We start from the raw sequence: 20,000 nt of genomic DNA, 5'->3' as shown, positions 1-20,000 counted from the left end.
GACATATGAAACGAATGCTTTTTATAAACTTTGCCTTTGTCAGACTCCTACAAAAAGCATATTTGATTCAGGTAACATTAATTGTTTCGATGTGGAAAAGTTTGAAAACACGATTCTCATATTCTTTCGTTCTTTGTGAAGGGACCAGAAGAATCTTTTAACTGGTTGGATTTATGTCAAATGTTCTCGGCCAATGACATTGAAGTTCATCGTGATTGGCCAAACAGAGGTTACAGATCAAATGCATTGGCCAATCAGGAGCAAGGTTAACGATTGATAGATATTAGATGTGTATAATTACCGCCTTTAAAAGGAAAAGAAAATAAAAAAATTTTTCTTATAATATATATTATTCTGGGTAAAATTGACCGAGCAGGGCCTGATCTGGAATAAACTTGGTTCCACATGAAATTTTAAGTTTAATTGATCGTTTGGAGATAAAAGGAGAAATACTGAAAAATCTTCACCTAATGATTAAGGGTATGTAAGGCTGATAAAAAAAATGACTTACTGGGTTAGCGTTGCAATAGCATTTATAACCATTGAGGGTTCGAATATCATTGAAGAAGGAGAATTTGTTTATTTCAGTCAAAAGAGGTTGCTAAAACATGATGTCGAAATGTTAACTGTTATTATTATTATTATTATTATTATTATTATTATTATTATTATTATTATTATTAGGTCAGGGCCAACTTCACTAGGTTGTTTGCTGTGAGCGATCATACTAAAGTCTCCTACCATCACCAATCCACACTGGCCGTGGTGATGAAAACTGGCCAGACCCCAGACATGAATAAGGATATGTGTGAGGCCTTTGTCCTGCAATGGAAGAGAAACTGGTGCATTTGTTTTTATATATATATATATATATATATATATATATATATATATATATATATATATATATATATATATATATATACTATATATATATATATATATATATATATATATATATATATATATATATATATATATATATATATATATATCTAGCTGCTAAACATTCAATGCATTGAATTTGGAATATTATTCACCTTTATAAACAGCCCCTTAACCTTATTATCTCTCACAATTCTATCATCATTTTTACTCTTCCCAAATTAAAATGAGAGAGAGAGAGAGAGAGAGAGAGAGAGAGAGAGAGAGAGAGAGAGAGAGAGAGAGACCTTCCTCTCCTGTCTCTTTACTCTGGCGAACTTGTCCCGTGTTGACTCCAGGTGTCTCTTCGACAGGTAAGTAACGATTTGGATTCGAGTTGTTGAAGAGCAAAGGTCAACAACAGTCAGGTCAACTTTCTTGGGGGAAAGTTTCCTTGAGATCGGTTGTTTGTGTTGCCATCAACTTTGATTGTTGTTCTATGGGAGTATGGAGGGTATCCTATGGAATATATGGCTTTATGATATTTTCAAAGAAGGATTAGGCTTACATACAATGTTTTGTGGTTGGTTAGAAGTTTCATAGATGATTGTTTTGTATGTTTAGTATTCTATTTGATGATTTCATTAAATGGCAGTCTATAGGTGTTTAGTATTCTGGTAACTGAGTATTCTAAATGTGGCGCGTTTAGTATTCTGGAATGTTTCTCTCTAAATCACGTCAGATTAAAATTCGTATTTAAGTGTCTTCCAAGTCTGAATATAACCCTTGCGAACATATTTCTTATATATTTTGAGTGATAAAACCTTCAAACATATTAGCTTTACAGTGACTCTTCGACTTGTGTGGACCTGCTTGACTGTGACTCCACTATACAGTAGTATCTTAGGATACATTATGAATGTTCATTAGAAATGAGAATGAACCTCAAACCCACTCATTGCAATGAGCTTTTAATCGAATTAGATTCTTAGTGGATTGTTGGAAGTTTCAGAACCCCCACCCCCTCCTCCCTCCCTCTTTTATCTGGTATTAAGAGCTTCCGTGGGCGTTACCTTTCCGTTATAACACTTTTGTTATAAAGGTCGCTCATTAATGAAAGAGGCAAGGAACAATGACCTGCCTTAAGACTGACCATACATACATATGATCAGCGTCCAAATCTCCTCTCCATCAAGCTAGGACCCGGTAGGGTCAGGCAATGGCGGTTGATGACTATGCAGGTCGATCTTTAGGCTACCCAACCAACGCCCCTTTCCTTAGCTCACAAGGATAGTGAGGTTGCATACGACTATTAGATGTCGAGTTTGAGTGTGTCTTGAATCCCAGTCCAGCAGATCGCCAGGCAGGAACGTTTCCAATAGGAAAGACGAGAGGTTGTTTACCTACTTGGTTGAGATGACTTATGATATTCTTATTTTGGGATTCGCTCCAACTTCTTTCCATTACTTACCTGCCAACATAATGCAAGGCTCCGTGCTGGTTTCGAGCTAGATTATAAGACTTGCTTCAGACTGCCTTAAGTAAAATTCAAGACTGGCTTAATCAGGACTGTACTGTTTTCAGGCCGACTAAATGCATGTTTAAGATGGGCATAAGAATGGCTTCAGGCTTGCATAAGACTTAATTACAATCTGGCTCAAGTACGTCATAAACATGTTTTAAGACTTGCTTTATGCTGGCTGAAAGCATTATACAGTTTGACTTCCAGTTGTATTAGCACCGACATACAGAGTAACTCTCCTATACTGGCTAGTGCAGAAAGTTCTTAACCCCAATGGTGAAAGGATCTCATTATCCACACAATTACAGACCGATCCAAATGCTGCTTAATTTCACTGACCGAGAGACCAGTAATATTCTGAGGGATGTGGTGGCCTATTGGAAACGTCCCTTCCTGTCAATGGCTGAACTGGGGTTCGAGTCCCGCTCAAACTCAATAGTTTCTTGTAGTGTCTGTAACCTCACCATCATTGTAAGCTAAGGATGGGTGTTTTGGGGAAACCAGGCAAAGAAATGACCAGTTAAATGTACGGTTCCATCTCTCTCTCTCTCTCTCTCTCTCTCTCTCATTCTGAGTAAAACACCGAAACACATTCTTATGCAGCTAGGGTATCAGAAACTGACAGCTCAGCAGGTTCTTCTCAGCTGGTCCCTATCAGCAGGCCTTCTTCAGCTGGTGTTTATCTGTTTGACACTTTCCGTCGCTATTCTCTTATCTTTCTTCCTGGGATTTTTTACACTTTTTCTTTCTTTCCCTGTAGTTTCCATAGAAAAAAATGTAACCTACTCTGTTGAAAAACAGTAATTCTAATCCCAAATTCTCCGTAAAAATATACGGGTTTCAGTAAAATAAAGGCGACTGTAATTTTACCATACTTTTTTATTCTATTTTACGGGTTGGTGACCGTAATATCACCCCTTAACGTCAATATATCTTTTCTTAAAACGGTATATGCCTGACAGCATATATTCCAGGATTTTTACCGTTTTTTTTTTTTTTTTTTTTTTTTTTTGCGTCAAACTTTTAGCAGTGTACACATGAAGTAAAATGAAATAAACGAACGAAAAATACTTACTTTTATCAATTGCAAAGTACAGATACCACAGTATAAGGAAATGCACAACTGATAAGTAAATGCGTAGATAGAAATAGGCATAGAATAGATTAGCACATGATTAGATAAAGACAAAATGAACGACAATGTTAATTCCTATTAAGGGGAAGAGATAAATCAACTTAAATCTAGGGAGGGTTTGTTTTTGATTAACCAATCGCTGTAAGAGTTAGTCTCCATTAGGGCTTCCAATTTGAAATTCTCCTGCAGAAAATTGTTCATTTTTTTGTCGATTGGATTTTTATTAAGGACAGGTAGCGTGGATAAACTCTCTCGCTATAGGTAGCGTGGTGTCATATGTGTTACGTTCACTTTGGGCGCTTATACCTACTTACCATTATGACCTTTTTTTTCTTTTTTTTTTTAGTTTACTAATTTGAAGACTTTACTTTCAGTTGGTGAAAAAGAAAAAAATCCTGAATATAGAAATAGCACTTCACTCACAAAATTAAGAAAATAAGTATATAAATATAAATTTGTTCAAATAACAGGCACTGTACACTTAAAAATAATAAACTTCATTAATACTAAATATTCTCTTGAAAGTAGAAAAGTTGCTTAATTGATTGATGTAAAGACATCGAGGATTGGAGCAAAACTGCAAAATCCGTAAAATAAAGAAAAAGCTGTGAATTTTTTTTTACACAAAATCACTCAAATTTTTGGTGTGAAAGGAATGCTATATTTATTGTAGTAATACTTATTGGATCTGGATAAAATTTTCCAAAAGTCATCTACAATGATCCTAGATGATGGCAAAACAACAAAAAAAATATATCGAGTAACTATAAACTTGAAAAGAATGGCTTGGTTTCAATGTAACCCCTACCACACGAGATTTACGGAAATGAAAGGCAAATTTAGATTACTAATAAATGATGGCTATGCATGAAATTTTGACAAAGTAATCTTAAATAACCCTAGATGAGGGCAAAAATAACTTATAGCAATTAATAAAGTAATAAGTAATAAAGCAGTAATGTAAAATGCAAAACTTTAGCGATGGAATAACTTATCCTCTTTAGGGTAACGTAGTGTCAGATATGCACCAATTTCCACTTTGGAGGGCGATATCTGGTGAACGCGGCGGAGCAGAGGTGACACACGTGTTGCTTCTACCAAAGCTGGTGAACGACTGACTCTCCCTGGAAAAAATGCGAGATCATGCGAGGCGTCGCTGCGCAGGAACCAAAAAACGAGTTTTGCGCAGAATCGTGGTGCAGATATGACACCACGCTACCTGTCCAGGGTTGAAGATGAATTCTTAAATAGATATCTTATGTATGTAAAGCAAGAAACAATTAGGAAATGGTTTAGTCTACATTACTTATTGGCATAATGTATAACTGCGTGAGAGCCTTACCTTATTGCCTTATTTTATGCATGGGTTCCCCCAGGTCCCTCAGTGTAGGCACCTCGTATATCCACCAGAGAGTTGCTAATGCATCTTCCTGTGTATTTTGCATCTTCCAGTCTTGGATGGTCTGGGATGCATCTTAGGTATTTATCGAGCTTATTCTTAAACACATCTACGCTCACTCCTGATATGTTTCTTAGATGAGCTGGCAGCGCATTAAATAGTCGCTGGATTACCGATGCTGGTGCGTAGTGGATTAATGTCCTTTGCGCCTTCCTTAGTTTTCCTGATATTTTTTTGGGCACTATCAATCTACCTCGGCTTACTCTTTCTGATATTTTTACAGTCTACGTTCACTCCTGATATGTTTCTTAGATGAGCTGGCCGCGCATTAAATAGTCGCTAGATTATCGATGCTGGTGCGTAGTGGATTAATGTCCTGTGCGCCTTCCTTAGTTTTCCTGGTATATTTTTTGGCACTATTAATCTACCTCGGCTTGCTCTTTCTGATATTTTTAGCTCCATGATGTTTTCAGTAATTCCTTCTATTTGCTTCCATGCTTGTATTATCATGTAGCGTTCTCTTCTCCTTTCTAAACTGTATAGTTTTAAAAATTGCAGTCTTTCCCAGTAGTCAAGGTCCTTAACTTCTTCAATTCTAGCAGTATTGGACCTTTGTACACTCTCTACTTGTGCAATATCCTTTTGGTAGTGTGGGTACCATATCACATTGCAGTACTCGATTGTACTACGTACATAAGTTTTGTAAAGCATAATCATGTGTTCAGCTTTTCTTGTTTTAAAGTGTCTGAATAACATTCCCATTTTTGCTTTACATTTAGCCAACAGTGTTGCTATTTGGTCGTTGCATAACATATTCCTATTTAACATTACAGCAAGGTCTTTAATTGCTTCCTTGTTTGTGATTGTCTCGTTATTAGGTCCCTTTTATGCATATACCTTTCCTTCTCTGTTTCCATAATTTATTGATTCGAATTTATCGGAGTTGAATACCATCCTATTTATCTCCGGCCATTCATATATTTTGTTTAGATCTCTTTGTAGTGAGTTCCTATCTTCATCACAAGTAATTTCTCTGCTTATTCTTGTGTCATCGCCGAAACATCTCACTACATAGTTTTCAACATCACAGTCTATGTCTGAGATCATAATAACAAACAGCAGTGCAGCTAATACCGTACCTTGGGGCACGCCAGATATTACCTGAGCTTCATCTGATTTCTCGTCATTTGCAACCACTATCTGTTTTCTGTTTTACAGGAATTCTTTTACCCATTTTCCTATCTTCCCTACAATATTATGCTTTCTCATTTTTTTCTCTAATATATTATGGTCTACCTTGTCAAAGGCTTTTGCAAAATCTAGATAGATCACATCTGTGTCTTTTTCCTTTATCATATTTTTGTATATGTTTTCATAGTGTGCTATCAGTTGGGTTTGTGTACTTTTTCCGGGCACGAAACCGTGTTGACTTATATTAAATGAGAGAGAGAGAGAGAGAGAGAGAGAGAGAGAGAGAGAGAGAGAGAGAGAGAGAGAGAGAGAGAGAGATTGGCGGAATGCTGTGAACAAAAGAGAAAGAGTAAGAGAGTTTGAATATTGGGTGTTCATATTACGAGAGAGAGAGAGAGAGAGAGAGAGAGAGAGAGAGAGAGAGAGAGAGAGAGAGAGAGAGAGAGAGAGTCTTCTAATACGTGGGTGAGGTCAAAACGACGCTTCCGCTCTGTGCAGCAGGTCTCGAAACGAGCCAATCTGACGCAATTTGGGAACGGGACCAGAGCTCGTCCCGAAGCAAAGTTGATAATTCCAATGGCTTTTATGACGCAATTAGACCTAATCAAAGCAAAAGGGGTTGGGCGTGTCCCCTTCCGGAGACAATTATTGAGAAAGAAATCCAATATTCTCCTGGGGAAGGAAATGTTTGGATCAGAAGAGAGGAAACATTTATTCGGCTTCTTCTTCTCCCGATGGCATCTAAGAGGAATTGGGCATTTTTTAGTGGAGGAGGGGGGGGGAGCGGTGTTGGAGGATGGGGAGGGGTGAAGGGTGGAGATTGGACTGTTGGGACTTGTCTTTAATCTACATCGATTAGACATTGGAAGATGAGGAAATGGTTAGTAGATTGGTTCAATCTACTCTAGGACATTTCCAATATATATGTATATATATATATATATATATATATATATATGAGAGAGAGAGAGAGAGAGAGAGAGAGAGAGAGAGAGAGAGAGAGAGAGAGAGAGAGAGAGAGAGAGAGAGAGGCAGTAGTTTGGCCAGGGCACCATCCACCCGTTGAGATATTACTGCTAGAGAATTATTGGACCCTTTGACTGACCCGACAGTACTACATTGGATCCCTTTCTTTGGTTCCTGCACATTTCTTCCTTTGCCTACTCATACATAGAATAGGCTGGCCTATTCTATACACATTTTCCTCTGTCCTTATACACTGACAACCCTGAGATTACTAAACAATTCTTCTCTCTATAAGGGTTAACTACCGCACTGTAATTGTTCAGTGACTACTTTCCTTTTGGTAAGGGCAGAAGAGACTTTTTAGCTATGGTAAGCAGCTCTTCTAGTAGAATGACACTCCAAAATCAAACCATTGTTCTCTGGTCTTGGGTAGTGCCATTGCCTCTGTAGCATGGCATTCCACTTTCTTTGATTAGAGTTCTCTTGCTTGAGGGTACATTAGGGCCAACTGTTTTACTTTATTTATCTTCCTCTTGTTATTTTGAAGTTTTTATAGCTTATATACGGAAGATTTATTCTAATGTTATTATTCTTAAGCATCTCTTGTAGTTTATATCTGTATTTCCTTTCCTCACTGGGCTGTTTCCCCTGTTTGAGCCCTTGGGCTTATTGCTTTTCCAACTACTAGGGTTGTAGCTTAACAAGTGGTAATATATATATATATATATATATATATATATATATATGTATATATATGTGTGTGTATATACATAAATATATATGAATGTGTGTGTGCGAGTGTGTATATCTTGTTTATTGCCTTCATTATAATTATATTTATAAAACATTTAATATATCCTGTATACTTAATACTCTTGTTATGCACATTAAAAATTATGGAAATTGTGAATCAAATATTATGTAAGGGATTCATCATCATCATCTCCTCCTACGCCTATTGAAGGAAAGGGCTTCGGTTAAATTTCACCTGTCTCTCTAGCTTGAGCTTTTGAATCAATACTTCTCCATTCATCATCTCATACTTCACACTTGATAGTCCTCAGCTATCCAGGCCTGGGTCTTCAAACTCTTCTAGTACCTAGTGGAGCCCAGTTGAAATTTTGGTGAACTAATCTCTCACCTTGATCTCATCCACATATGACAAACTCGAGTAATCTCTCTTATAATTAGTATTTCTAATCCTCTCCTGCAATTTACTAATATGGAATTTGTGAATCACTTCTGATAAAAATACTTTACCCTTCTCAATTCCATTCGCAAATCTTGAAAGTTTTCCTTATTTATTCTCCCTTTGTCTTCTATTCATAAGTCCCTTGGTACTGCATTATTATAGATACGATAAACAAAAGACGAATAGATTGAATTACTAAACTAATAATAAAGAAATATGATATTCACTGGAGGGAAAAGTGAGAAATGGAAACTCTAGATTTCCTTGGTTTTAAAAGTAAACAGACAATGAAAAAAACCTGCATAACCTCCAATCCTGCTCCTACAAGGAAGATGAAACACTAACATTTCACAATGGAATGAAAATGAAACTGAAAATGCAGTTTGTAACAGAGAAAAAAAAAAAAACATCAAGTTGAAATATCTGGGAAACGTTGACAACGACCATTGCTTAATCAGTAAAAATATTGTGCGGAGCTTAGGAAGAATTTTACAAACCATTTTTTCATCCAGAAACTCAATGAGCGAATTTCTTCTTTTTTTTCCACGAACATTTTGTTTTTCTATTAATATTTTGACTTAGGTTTGTGGTTATTGTTTGATCTTATATATGTTTTTATATTTTTTTCACTTTAATTTTTCTCCTTGCAGAATCTCTTTTCACTTATGATCTTTTGTTCCGTGAAACTTCCTGATTAGCTAATCATATTATTATTATTATTATTATTGTTATTATTATTATTATTATTATTATTATTATTATTATTATTATTATTATTATTATTATTATTAGTTAAGGTACAACCCTAGTTGGAAAAGAAGGAAGCTGTAAGCCCAAGGGCTCCAACACAATAAGAATGTTGACTTGTTTTCAGTAATAGCACCAGTAGAGATATATCTATAATAATTCACCTCAGAGAAAAGAAAAGAGAAATAGAAGAAAAAACACAATAAACTCTTGAAAACGAAACAAGTGCAAAAGGAGAGACAGAGTGAGGCTAATGAGAGACGAGCAGTCCAAGAAGTGATTGAAGAGATGAAGCAAGTCACTCATTAGTCTGTTGAAGGAACGGAGATAGAAGCACCAGATTTTATTAAAGGGGGAAGAGAGATTCAGCAACTATATAGTTAATTCAATGATAAAGTGGAAACAATACCTCTAGAATTAAAGGTTGGAAACAGTAACTGTAGAACTTATTAAAAGGGTGGAAACAATATTTCTAGAATTCATTAGAGGTTGGAAACAGTAGCTACATAGAGAGTGTGACTCTACTTTCAATTTTTCTTATTGCTCTTTTAAGGTATTTCAATCTCTACTTTCCTGGTGAGTTTCATTATTGGTCCAAGGAAAAACAGAGGCTGATCAGGATGAGTAAGAGACAATTGTGTTAGTTCTCAGAAGTTAATTATTTAGAACAATACATTACTAGCAATGTATCATAGATGATAAAGCTATCTTTTTGAATTTCTCTTTATCTTTTGGGCACTGTATCAAATTTCAGCAATCTATGATTCCTTCAGTTTTGCCGTGGATATATGTGTGTATGTGTATGTTTGTTTGTTTGTTTGTGTTACCTCAAAAAATAAACTAAAGACTGGTACTCGTCGTTCTCCAGATCTTGTGAGGATTTAGCCATATATCATTCACGGGAAACATGTGTAGTGTATTGAGGCAAGTAATCTATCAATCAATAGCATATTTTTCAAAAAGCAATGAGGGACGTTGAAGTTATCTGTTTCACTGTTTAGTTTAACAATTATTTTATACTGATATTAAAGGCAGATTTTCTTTATGGCATTGCTGATAAGGACATGATTATAAAAGTGCACATTAGGGTTGACAAAATATATTGTATGAATATATTTGTGAAGTTACACTATAATGGGTTGGGTATGGCTAGATGGCAGCACATGTGACCAGTTCCTCGTCTTGTTAGGACCTTCTGAGGTTGAATCAAGAGAAAAAATACTACATTCTTTATCACTGAATTTGCAACGTATGTGTTTATAGAATCAATTATTCTATTTTGCTTTTGAGATATTGTCTTCTTCACTTATCCGTCCCATTGGAAACGTCCCTGCCGGGCGTTTTACCTGACTGGGGTTGGAGTCAACCTCACGATCGATAGTTTCTTGTAGTGTCTGCAACCGCACCATCCATGTGAGGTAAGGATGGTTTTTTTTTTTGTGGGGGGACTATAGGTCTACCTGCTGAGTCATCAGCAGCCATTGCATGGACCTTCCTGGTCCTAGTTTGGGTGGAGAGGGGCTTGGGCGCAGACCATATGTATATACGATCAGTTTCTATGTCAGGGCAATGTCACTGTCCCTTTCCTCTGCTATTCAAGAATGGCCATTAAACTTTTAAGTCTTTAAACCCACCCCTTAACCCGACTTGCCCATGCCATTTACCTTCAAGATTCATTTGCTTTATGCATTAACTTTATCATAATCGCAGGATTACTTTGATAGTGATATTGAATCATTTGAGTCTAATCTTATCAGGTTCCTGGTTTGGACGAAATTAATTGTCTAACCCACAAGTCTTTATTAGATGATATGCGAATTAAAAGAAAAAAAGAAACTATTCAACAGATAGAAACTGGAGACAGCAATTGAGTTCTAGAATAACTATACTCCAATTTCAGGACAGAATTTTGCAAAGAAAGTCTTTATCATTTCTCGAGTGTCTTTGACTTTGAGAAGTTGTCAAACATATTTTTTTCGAAAATGTCAACTACAAATAGTTCTTAGTTATAGTTTTATATTAGTGCAAATTTCAGTCAGTACGTAACTAGAAAGTCAGAAAATAAAAAGAATAAAGATATACACACAATATGACGAGCAACGAATTTACAAAGCATAAGGGATAATGAGAGAAAAGGCATCAAAATATTTATTAGTTATCTTTAGAACAGATAAAATGCTTGATCTTCTAGTTTGATTATCATGAAATATAGATAGAAATTATAGCCATTGTATCAAATAGGTTCAATGAGATTATTATTATTATTATTATTATTATTATTATTATTATTATTATTATTATTATTATGATGATGTAAGCTACAACCCTAGTTGGAAAAGCAGGATGTCATAAGCCTAAGCGTTCCAACAGGGAAAAATAGCCCAGTGAGAAAAGAAAGTATATAAACTTCAAGAACAAAAGATGTAGACAATACGAAAGAAACATTTTCTAAAACATTTTATGAGAAATAGTTATTTCAAAAATTAGAAACTAAAAAAAAAATCCATATAAGTCTCTATTTATAGTTGATATATAAAAGGTATATTTTAATGTTGTTACTGTTCTTAAAATATTTCATTGTAATTGTTCATTACTTTTCTTGTAGTTTGTCTATTTCCTTATTTCCTTTCCTCGCTTGGTTATATTTGCTGTTGGGGCCCTTGGGCTTATAACATCTAGCTTCTCCAACTAGGCTTCTAGCTTAGGTAATAATGATAATAATAATAATAATAATGATGATGATGATGATGATGATGATTATTAAAATAAATCCTAAAGAAACAAATCCTAAAGAAACAAATATAAATGGCGCTGAAAAAAAAAAAATACCTTTTTCCTCTATTTTTTTTTTCATAAATTTTCATAAATTCAAACTTGTTGTCAGTTGTGAATTCGGCAAAAGTGAGGTAAATTGTCCCTCCGGATGCTCATAAATTGTGGTTTATTCTTCGTAGACTTTGTGGATTTTTCTTATGGAAAACTGCGAAAAAGGTGGAATAAATGTTGTGTGGTTATAATATGCTTTCGAAGAGTTCTTTTTTAATATCTTACGCACAGTTTATAATTTTTTTATTGCATATATATATATATATATATATATATATATATATATATATATATATACACACACTTGATATATAAATATCTATGTATATATATATATATATATATATATATACTTATAAGTTATATATATATATATATACATTTAGATTTATATATATATATAAATATATATATATATATATATATATATATAAATATGTATATATATATATGTATATATATATATATATATATATTTATATATATATCTATATATATATATATGTGTGTGTATATATATACATATATTTATAAGTAATATATATATATATATATATATATATATATATATATATATATATAGTGTGTGTGTATGTTTGTTTGTGTGTGTGGGTGTAATGTAATACCTAGGGAAAATATAAGGCAAAAGGTATCACCAAAACCCACCACATCCTCCTTTCCATATCTTCTTTTAATAGGCAAATCAATATCTGCATTTGGATCAGACAAACGTCAACCCTCCAATTTTCTTAAATAGAAATATTACTATTGTTGTCTGTTCATCGATGCATTGAAAAAAAAAAAACTAAAATTCTCTTTTTATTTACAGGTGGTCCATCATGACAATCATTTGGGGTCCCTTCCTCGTTTTGCTGATGTCAGCAAAGGCAATCGCAGCTGCTCAGGTCACGGAAGGTTCTCCTTTCTGTAGGCTTATTGGCAGCCATCTTGATTGCGACTTCAAGAACTATGATGATGTGAGTATTCACTTATGATTATTTATTCTATTGATATCAAGACTTTGCCAAACGTTCCATTACTTGTATAACCTTCTACTATTATTCTTATTATTACCTCCTTCAACGAAGTTGGGAGGAGAGAATGTTTTCGCCCCTGTTTGTCCGTTTGTTCGTTTGTTTGTGAACAACTTCCTGGCCATAATTCTACTCATAGAATAGTGAAACTTTCAGGGATTAATTGTTATGATAAAACGTGGAAGTGATGCAATTTTGAAAGCCTTAGGTCAAAGTTCAAGGTCAAGGTCGAGCAAAAGGTCGACCGAATTAACCTTAACCTTAACCTCAAGTTCACACATGGTTGTCACACAGATCTCAAAGACGCCTATGATCTAAATTGATTCTAGGAAAGGCAATCTGGTTTCTAGAAATAAGCTGCCGTGACGGATGTTTGCACTCAGAGTGCTTTTCTAGTTAGATTATTATTATTATTATTCCTTGCTAAGCTACAACCCTAGTTAAAAATGCAGGTTACTAAAAGACTAATGGCTTCATCAGGGAAAATAGCCCAGTGAGGATAGGTGCAAATAGAATATCTTTCAAGCTTAGAAAATAATGTGGACGTGATGTCTGCACAGTTTCAAAGGTTAACATACCTTTGTAGTATTTCTCCATTAGTTACTCTATATATATATATATATATATATATATATATATATATATATATACAGTATATATATATATATATATATATATATATATATATATATATATATATATATGTATATATATATATATATATAGAGAGAGAGAGAGAGAGAGAGAGAGAGAGAGAGAGAGAGAGAGAGAGAGAGAGAGAAGATTTTTTCTTCCTCAGATTTTAGAGAAGTTCTATAAAACAGAATAAATTCACCAGCTTTGTGCTCTACCATAAATCCTTCATTTACTTCATAATATCTTCTGGTTATCAAAATTATTTGTTTCCCCTTGAAGACACCACTGAGGACCATCTTTATTTGCAGCAATAGCTTTCTAAGTTCCCCAGAAGTCCCATTGTGTTTCTTTTCGTTGACTTTTGAAATGACTTTTGTTTCAAAAGCTACGAAGAAAAGGATCTAATCCTCATCGCCAATAAATCTTCCCCCGAGGTAAAGGGATTCTGGTTCAACTCTTATCCTATATATATATATATATATATATCTATATATATATATATATATATATATATATATATATATATATATATATATATATATATATATATCCCTTTCTGAGTGAGGATACCTTAATGAGGTAAAAGGGTTTGTGCACCGCCATGTTCAGCAAAGCTGTACTAGTCAGGGCCACCCATACTGTTGGCCATCGTGGGAAGGAAAACTGGCCAAACCCCAGACATGAATTGACATGTCTGAGGCCTTTCTTCTGCAGTGGAGTAGAAACAGCTGCAATTGTGGTGGTTGCATATATATACTGTATGCATACATGCATACTTATATATACACATAACCATTTGTGTGTTTCTATCCCTTTATTATCTCTGTGTAACTTCTGTGTAACAACGATAGCCAATATGTCTTTCCATACGTAAACATGCCACCCTACCCCACACTGAGATCAGCCTCTCTTAACTCTGGACTGTGCTTTTAGTCCTCTCAGGTAGAGTTCTTTATAGGGTGTCTCTGATATCCTGTGATAGTACTAACTCTTCAATTCCAGCCTCTAGCCTGCATTCATGTCCCAGCAATGAGCCCCAATCTTATAATGATCATTCCCGTCTTATCATCAGTATCAATACTAGATTGTGATGTTTATTGGGTAGTGCAACTTTGTCAGCTGTTACTCCAAAAAAACATTAAAAATGTTAAGCTATCTACGGTATCTTGTGATTCTACAGAATTGTTTCTAATCACCAGATAGTGCAGGTGGGGCTGACCTCTGGAAGATCACTCGACAGGGTTATCATCCGTTCAGCTATGAGAGTCGAGGTGAGAGTTGATATCTGCGTGAAATTATCGTTCGTCAACGTTCGTCGTGTGACACTCAAGGAGCTCGGCAGTCTGAGCGATCCGGTCCACCCCTTGAAGGATTGCTCGAATATGAATGTTATCATTCACAACTCCTCAATTGAAAAACTTCCCTTGAATACTCGTGGGATATCAGTGACGTCATCGTACATCAGTCATCTAACGCTGCCCCGTCTGAGAGGATATATAGTGTCCAATTTTTCAATGTTTGGGATCGTCAACATAGACGAAGCAGTCATCAATCAAACTTTGTACTTGAAGGACTGTTATCCAAAATCTAAGTAAATTAGAAATGAATTCGAAAACAAGTTTTTATCTTGTTAATACAACAGTTCTTCATTGTCGTCCAAATGTCTTATCATTTGGAAATGGATCTTCACTTCTCATGAGTCCAAGCGAAGGGGTTAACTTGAGTGGACCAGTTGATTTGAAACCAGGTTCTCTTGTGAATATTTACGGGCCTGCGCATAAAATCAGCTTCGTGTTATCTGGTATAAGTCAATCAGAAAATTTAAATGCAGGCACCAAATCTACTCTAACTGAGAGACCTTTGTCAATTAATGAAACCTTATTTGGAGACAGCACTTACATTTTTATCCTATGCATTCTCCTTCTGCTCCCAGGAAATTTATATCTTAGCTTATGTTTTATGAAATCAAGGACTGGGTCCTCTATCTTTTCTAATTATCTGTTAGTGAATGAGAAGACTGGTAAATGAAACAAATATTATCACTTTTATGTCTATTTCTCTGATTATTGTACACACAGTCTCAGAGAACAGACCTGGAGGTCCTTTACTTGACCACAGCTTCTGGGATGAAAAGTCCTTTTATGAAAAAAGGCTAAGAAAAGTGGCAAAGGGTAAAAAGAACCTTGTTAGAAATTGGTCATTACATTGGGGTCACAACTCTTTAAGTAAAATTTAGTACAATGTCATTTGAAACCTTACAGGGATTCCTAATACAGCATGTTCCTCCCCAAATATCTCTTTAGTATTAATAATATCTGTGTTAAATTCGTGTACCAATAGTGGAAGAAAGACCAGATATCCTCAGAAGCAAAGTTGATTGTCTTTTCAACTAAATGAAAATTAAAATCCTCTTCACTTGATTTTACTGAAGAAGTTCTAGAAAAATAGACAAATACTTTGCTCTACATATAGACTGAATATGAGGGACTTGAACCCGTTTTCTGGCCAGAAATATCCTTTGAATTATATGAGCAGAGACACAAAAATGTTACTTATTTAAATTTAGATACTAATCTACGTAAATTTCTATTACCATATCTAAACTTTATTATGGTGGATCAACTCTTTAGGAACCAATGTGCGATATACTAAACCTTTTACTTTGATTAATTTAATAAAAACTTCTTGGGAAAATATAATGATTCGTCAGGTTGACTGAATTTATTCAAAAAACCACTTAAGCTTCCCTGTTACAGAGCAGCTGTCACTAAAGGTGTAGAATGCCTCAGACTTCTCTTATTCCTTTACTGCTAATGTTGGCAAGTTTCTTATTTTCAATACTAATCATTATCAATCACGAGAGTCTGGTCGAATTTCCAGGTCTATCAACACCAAGTTTAGATTTGACAAAAACTAACCAAAGTTTTATTAGATAAATACTACAACTGTAAGACACAAATAGCTTAAGAGATAAAAGGAAGTCACTTGTACAGGGAACACATTATTCTTTACCTTATCACTTGTATATTATATCTTACCAATCCATGTTTGCTAACGGTTATACTCATATAAGCGGATGAGCAACCTAGTGGAGTAATCAGAGCTTTGAGTGTGGAGGAAATCACAGGCAGCAGGTGACGGATTGGGTTTATGGCTGTAGACAAATTGTCTCATTGGATTTTACTCCTGATACCTGGCGGTTGATCTTACTAGAATTAGTATGGACCGGCAGGGGCACTTGCCTTAGTTAGATAGGTACTGTGCATCACAAGGAACTGGCTATCCTTTGATGAATCTAGCCAATGAATCCCCTGAGGCCCTTTGCGTCAGTAAGCGTAGGAGGAGATGATAATGATGATTATCATGATCATGATTATATGTATTCCCAAACAAATAATAGGAGAGCCTGTTATGACACATGAGAATAATTAAGGGATTTGCATCTTTAAGAGAAAATGATGGCTGAACTTGCTTATCGTACAATGAAATGCATCTATCTAACAATTCTCAATGATTCGAAAGTTGAATCCCACCATTAATGCCTTACTTAAGTTGTTACTCGTCATATTCCATCCACGTGGACTATTTTTACTGATGGATCATAAAGCTAATTTGATCATTACATATTAATTATAGTATAGTAGCTCTCTCTCTCTCTCTCTCTCTCTCTCTCTCTCTCTCTCTCTCTCTCTCTCTCTCTCTCTCTCTCTCAAACATTTGTTGTGGTTGCCAAAGGCACTGGATATTATATAAATCTGAAGCGATGGTTTATGGTCCAAATTCTCCCCCCCCTTTCTCTCTCTCTCTCTCTCTCTCTCTCTCTCTCTCTCTCTCTCTCTCTCCTCTCTCTCTCTCTCTCTCTCTCTCTCTCCCCGAGGTGTTATTCCCTTCTGGCGGACAACAGGTGGTCTTTCTCGAGGTACTCACCCACCTGTTTCGGATGCAATATTTTCCCTGTTTTTCAATTTCTCTTAGTCTCCCCTTCGCGTGCGTATGCGTTTTCTTTCTATTTTCTCCAATAAAAGCCCAGTTTTTGCGTTATTTTCTCACTTTCCCCCTGCTTTGAAAATGTGATATACTTTACGACGCCATTGTCCTTTTATATTTCTAGAAATTTTTATGCAGTGTGTACGAAGAAAAATGTCAGGTAGACTAAATCGAAGGAAATGGAGTATAAAAGAACAAAAGTTTTGCGTATGCAACCTGCGGAAGCAGAAGATTATGATTGTACTCTTTGGATTTTTCTAGTAGAATAAAGCTCCCTTGGTTATCTAATTAGATATTCTTAGTATTTACGATCCTCGGCTTTAGTTTTTCTGTTTTTATTCAGATGATAATCATTATTCTCTGGACCTCATTAGTAAGTATCCATCATGCTAATTTGCCTCCAGAAATTGTAGATGTTTAGCAGGATTAATCTTAATGTTTTTTTTAAAGAAAAATAGATAAAAACATGACATGTAATGCGAATGATAAATAATAGAGGGGTATTAAGAATAACAAATTGGATCCATAGAGACTGCAAAACAGCAGGGGAAGAAAGAGAAGATGGTGTATTGACGAACTAAAAAAAGTTTGCGTGTGTGGACAGGCATAGAAAGGCCATAAACAGATTGGAGTGGAAGGACATGTCTGAGACCTTTAATCTCCAGTGGAATAGAAACGGCTAATGATGATGATCATGATAATTTTCTGTTTTGAATGACTGTAAAACTTATTCCCGTTGGCAACACCCAGAGATCGGGGTCCCTCTAAGCACCCAAAGTATGAAGTGATCCTTCAAGTCCTTAAAGTCATACTTCAACCCCAGTACTGTTATCTTATCCTTGAGCTTGAATCCTTAGACTTTGAACTATATCCTACTTTGATCCTACCAACTGTCTTTCGACCCAACGCTGAAGGTTTATCTTCCTGATAAGCCCATTTTTCATTAACACTTGACGAGTTTACGCGACCCGTCAAATAGGACGACTAGATATTTAGATAGATATGCACACACACACACACACACACACACACACACACACACACACTCTCTCTCTCTCTCTCTCTCTCTCTCTCTCTCTCACCAAGGTATGATTATACTTTCTACCCAAGGGACGACGGGGAGAACTGAGCGTGACCGAAAAGAAATATACATAAACACACACACACATTATATATATATATATATATATATATATATATATATATATATATGTGTATATATATATGTTTCCACACACACACACACACACACACATATATATATATATATATATATATATATATATATATTGCCACACACCTGCTCCTTATTATACATGGGAAATATCTTACTAACACTTGGAGAGCTTCATAGTAGATGGTAATATAAAATATGCTTCCAGAAGATATTGATGTCCTTACTGTGCTCTTAGTCGAGAAAACCATTAAAAATTACTCAGTATGTCTGTAAGTGAGGCCATAAATTATCTAAAAGTATACACAATGCTTAACTCTTTTGTAATATCAATAGAGGAGGACATGGGAACAACCAACTTGTTCTCAACTCTTGTCATTCTACAAGTTAGGGATATTCCATTTGAGATATTTTTCCCACTTTTGGTTGTTTGGACCAAGCCTTGGTATTTGTTAATTGCTCTTAAACAAGGCTAGCAAATTGCTTAACCTTAAATGAAAATGTTTGTTAACATTTCATCTTTATATTTTATACATACTACTGATATGAATAGCTTAACTGCTTTGGTTGGAACCCTTGGGCTTATAGCATCCTGCTTTTCCAACTAGAGTTGTAGCTTAGCTTCTAATAATGATAATAAAAAAAAGTGTGAATATATAAACTACCAAAAATATTGATGGATTTATAGTGTATATAGGATGATATTAGAGGCTGACTCTAGTTATTATATCTTGTCAGGATATCACAATCATCTCCAACTACCACATAATAATAATAGAAAGAAAAACAGTGAACTGCCACTTTGAATTAGATTTTCTTCAATGCTTAAGAGATTCTTGCAATAGAACTTTACTTGTAGCTAATTTTATTGCTCATACTTTCCCTGTGGGAACATAAATTTTTGTTATTATAAACTCCAAACGAATTAATGCCTAAAAATAACCCACCATCATAGACAGACAATATTTGGTCAGTTAGACCTGTATGGAAAGAATGCCTTAATCATCTTTATTTTCATCAATTTGATTGATAATATTATTATAAACTGTAAAATTCATAATACCATCCACACCTCAGGATTGTGTGTGTAATCGACGGATAGGTTTGCTTGAAAAGCAAATGGGTGTTACAAACTAATACACACCTAAACAAAGCCATTCCAACACTTAAAACCCTAACAGACACCTCACATGTCTCGAACTGTCGACCTAACAGTGCCAGGACTCCTCGCTGCTGGGAGGAAGGACGCTGGTGAGTGGTACAACGCATGAACATACGCTACTAGGGTTAAAGTGCTGTCACTCACGGCACCCCATCAGGATTACGG

At 35.2% G+C, this 20,000-nt stretch overlaps 2 pseudogenes; one reads left to right on the top strand and one right to left on the bottom strand.

The window, feature by feature from the left end:
- Nucleotides 1–20,000, bottom strand: part of LOC137656023 (uncharacterized) — a 315,429-nt pseudogene that overhangs the window by 144,525 nt on the left and 150,904 nt on the right.
- Nucleotides 9,924–15,813, top strand: LOC137655958 (uncharacterized; annotated as a pseudogene).

This window comes from Palaemon carinicauda, chromosome 17 (assembly GCF_036898095.1).
Source record: "Palaemon carinicauda isolate YSFRI2023 chromosome 17, ASM3689809v2, whole genome shotgun sequence".
NCBI classification, from domain to species: Eukaryota; Metazoa; Arthropoda; class Malacostraca; order Decapoda; family Palaemonidae; genus Palaemon; species Palaemon carinicauda.
Note: the sequence above shows the minus strand (reverse complement) of the source record. Positions and strands in the feature narration are given on the sequence as shown.